Genomic DNA, 4,261 nt, shown 5'->3' with positions numbered 1-4,261 from the left:
AAATCTCAATGAAAAGAACTTGAGATCTTTTACAGGTTAGCTACTCTAAGCAAGGCCCCTCCAGTAGCTTTATCCATTGAAGGTGATTCCAAGTATCAGCTACCAAATACTTACAAATTATAAGACCATCATATTACCTACAGTTACTGTGATCCAGAGAATACTGAAATCGGGGTCATCTTTAGCAGTGATGTTATATAGGCTTTTACTCAAGGTCACAGTATTTTTTTATATTATCACTTACTATGACAAAAGAATTAGCTAGTTGTATCACAGTTTATGGACTCTTAAAATATTTTAAAATTACATTATTTATTGTTTGCATGCATGTGCAAATGTGCTTTGTAGACATCAGAGGACATATCTCAGGAGTCAGTTCCCTCCTTCTACCTTACGGGTCCCAGGGATCGAACTCAGGTCATCAGATCTGATGGCAAGTGATCTTACCTGATGAGCCATCTTGGTGGTCCTGGCCTTTTTTCTCATGATGAACTCTTAAAAAACAATCAACTTATTTTTTTTACTTACTTAGTCAAAAACCACATACAACCAATAATTTCATAATGTCAGTAAAAACAAATAAATCTGTTCTCAACAACCATGCTAAAGAATCACATGCCTTCCTCTTCTCCTTCTTCTCCTTCTCCTCTTCCTCCTCCTCTTCTTCCTCCTCCTCCTCCTCCTCCTCCTCCTCCTCCTCTTCCTCCTCCTTTTTTAAACAGTCCTCGAAGGTTTTTTACTTGTGCTTTACATTTAAAATAAGAATCCCAGGATTTTTCCTCCTGTATGTTTTCGTCTTGCCTCTTCATGGTTCATGATGCCAGCCAGTGCCAGCCGAGGTTGTCAGCACAATGATACCAAACTGCCGTGATGAGAGCAGATTTTTCTGCCATTTCTCTAGGTCTTTGAGTTGAACATTAAATCTAGGGCTTATAACTCCACACTTGTTCAACTTTCCTGTGAGGTTTACAACCATCTTCCTAGCTCTGTGATCATCAGTGATCTCGAATACACCAGTGTAGCCGTGCTTCATCATCACAGTTAAGAACTGAATGATGAGTTTAGAACACGGCCTGATGAGCACCTGGCACTTGCCTTTCTTCTCAGCGTTGTTAAAGCTCTTGAGAGCATCCACTAGAACATTCATTCGCACCGTGGTGGTGGCAAGGGAACATGGCAGAAAGAGACACATGCATACTTCTACACATATATATTAGTAGTAGTGTAGAACACACACAAATAGAAAATTTTTAAAAGGTGAAATGAAGTTGGAATAATTAACATTTAAGTTCTGAGCTGGGTGTCTTGGCAAACACCTATAATCCTAGCACTTGGGAGGTGTAGGCAGCATTCACAGTGGAGTGTGGGTCCAGCCTGGGCTCTAAAAGGTCCTGTTTCAAAAAGCCAAAGATGAATAAGAAATTTAAAGGAAGTATATGACAAGAACACAAATGGATATGCATCCCTAGTTTGGAGACTTTTGGTTTTTAACATTTTATGGCAATATTATTTGAGTTTGATTTTCTTAAATAGAATAGACTTAGGCCAGCAAGATGGCTCAGTGGTTAATAAAAGTGTCTGGAGACCTGAGTGTGGTCCTCTGGCATCCACATAAAGGTTGACACGGTGGACTCCATTAAGTTCTCAGTTGAGTTCCACATGCATGTGTTTCCCTGTACATAAGACTACCATGTAAATATACACACCATAAATAAAAGTTTAAAAAGTACAATAGATTTTAAAGAACAGGTTTTTTTTTTATTTACAAGAAATATGTATTTCCTGGAGTTCTCATATGTTTCCCATCCAGTTTGCTCTAATGCTAAAATGTTCATGCTTGAATGTCATGTTTGCTATCATTAATGACCCGATATTAATACATAAAGTTTGTGGTTTATTTAGACGTCCCTGGATAACTGAAAAGTCTTTCTGTGTTATAGGGATACCATTCCATATCTAGTTGTTGTGCCCTTAGATTAACTTTGGCTATGACAGTTTCTCATTTTCCCCCCACTTTTGATGGGAAGAATGATCTTGACAGTTTTGAAGGATTCTGTCAGCTTTTTAAGATTTATTGATTTTATCGTTATGTGCATGAGTGTTTGCCTGCGTGTATGTATGTGCACCATGTGTGGGCAGTGCCTGAGAAGCCAGAGAGGGCTTTGGATTCCTGGGAACTAGAGTTACGGGTTGTTGTGAGCCACCATGTGGGTGCCGGGAAGCAAACCCAGGGATTTTGCAAGAGCAGCAAGTGCTCTTCATTGCTGAGCCCTCTCTCTCTCTCTCTCCTCTGTCTCCGGCAGGGTCAGATATTTTATAAAACATCCTTCTTCTGTTGTCTGAATCAACACCCTCCTTCCCCTTTTGGGACTATGGGTTTGGGAGAAAAAACACCCCCCAGACGTGGAGTCTGATCACCTCGACACTGTTTACTGCAGCGTGAGTGGTGTCTGTCGGGGCGTTCAGTGCTGGCCAACATTCAGCACTGGACTTAGACCAGAGTACTTTTCCACGGAGAACGCAGGGGCTTTATTCCAAAGGCTGAGTTTGTATTGTGATTCACCTCTATGTGCCTGCCAAAGACCAAACAGCATCTAAATCTGCCTGTACCACGTCAGGCACAACTGGATTTGCTAGATCATATGACTCAAGTGGCACAGGGACTTGCCTAGACCTGCTGGAGAGTCCTCTCTTCTGCCACTGGGCGCAAAGCCTGCCCTCTCCCTGCCCTACTTTCTGTAGGAAGGACCAGATGTAACTACTTATCTTTCATCTTAGACGTTACATCCTGACATCCACATTTGGGCTCCCTTCCCCCTAAAATTTCACTGAATTTGGGAGATACTGCTCCATACCTATGATATTGAAACGTTACCAGTCGGTCCAGAGTGGTTGCTACCATCAAGGACAGGGGAAAGGATCTGGTCAGGCAGTGTAGGGAGGGGTCCTGGAAAAGGGCAACTCAGCTTCTCGTCCTTGCTAGGCAGTTCACTCTTGGTCAGAAGCTGGGACTGTTAACAGTAGTTCTGTCCTGGCTGGAGGCCAGAAATGCCAGAAACCATTCCTGGGTCTTGGCTCCTGTTCTGGTTTCTTAACCTTTTTTTCTCCATGTATATAATATGGTAGTGCACTTTGTCAAGTTGATATGGTCTAGTATCACCTGGTAAAAGAGTCTCAGTGGGGAGCTGTCTAGGCCAGGCTGGTCTATAAGAAAGTATGGGAGAATAGTCTTAATTATGCTAAATTGTGGGGAAAGGTAACCCTAAATGTGGGCAACACCACTACTTAACTTTGGATCCCGGATTACATGAAACATGATACAGTAACCTGAGCACGGATGAGTCCATATTTATTCTTTCTCTACTCTTAACTGTGGAAGAGACTAGGTGCTTCTTCCGGTTCCTGCTGCCTTGACTGACCTGCAATGATGGACTGTAAGCCAAGAATTTTGGTACAAAATAAACCTCTCCCTCCAAGTTTGTTTCTTTTCTTCTTTCCCTGCCCTCCCCCACCCCCAGCAATAGTGGATTGCTAAAAGGCATAGCCACCCAAGGAGCAGGATTCTGGGAGGGAGACTATTTGTCCTGAAGGTGTGCCCAAGGCTCCAGGCCACCCACCGGCTGGAGAAGCACACACAGAAGACGTGGGTAGGCCGACTGCCCTCATCAGCTGATCTTCTCATGCTTCACCCTAGTAAAGCCTTACTAAGAAAGGCCTTGGTGGCAACCTTTCTTAGGATTCTCCTCCTGCTACACACACACACACACACACACACACACACACACACACACAAACACATACATACACACACACACACACACACACACACACACACCCCTACCTCACTCTGCTCTAGTCCCCACCCTTAAATTCATTCTTCAAGTTTTCTGGAAACTCTGTGGCTTGGGTGCCGGTTGGTTTTCCAGGATTTTAGCCCCCTGAGCTATGGAATGCTCAATTTAAGGACATCCCTCACTTTCTTCCCATTTCACTCCTTCCTGCCTATTATCACCAATGTGATGGACACATATGACATTCTGTGGGTGTGAAATGTGAACGTGGAAGCTGCTAAGGGCTAAATGACAACTCAGAGCCCGTACTGGCTGGTTTTCTGTCAACTTGACACAAGCTGGAGTTATCACAGAGAAAGGAGCTTCAGTTGGGGAAATCTTACAAGATCCAGCTGTAAGGCATTTCCTCAATTAGTGACCAAGGGGAGGTCCCCTTGTGGGTGGTGCCATCCCTGGGCTGGTAGTCTTGG

The 4,261-nt window shown here is 43.5% G+C and overlaps 1 pseudogene; it reads right to left on the bottom strand.

Moving 5' to 3' along the window:
- Window positions 1-753: 753 nt before the first annotated feature.
- On the bottom strand, window positions 754-1,192 carry LOC110328919 (annotated as a pseudogene).
- Window positions 1,193-4,261: the final 3,069 nt, after the last annotated feature.

This window comes from Mus pahari, chromosome 11 (assembly GCF_900095145.1).
Source record: "Mus pahari chromosome 11, PAHARI_EIJ_v1.1, whole genome shotgun sequence".
In the NCBI taxonomy this organism is placed as follows: Eukaryota; Metazoa; Chordata; class Mammalia; order Rodentia; family Muridae; genus Mus; species Mus pahari.
Note: the sequence above shows the minus strand (reverse complement) of the source record. Positions and strands in the feature narration are given on the sequence as shown.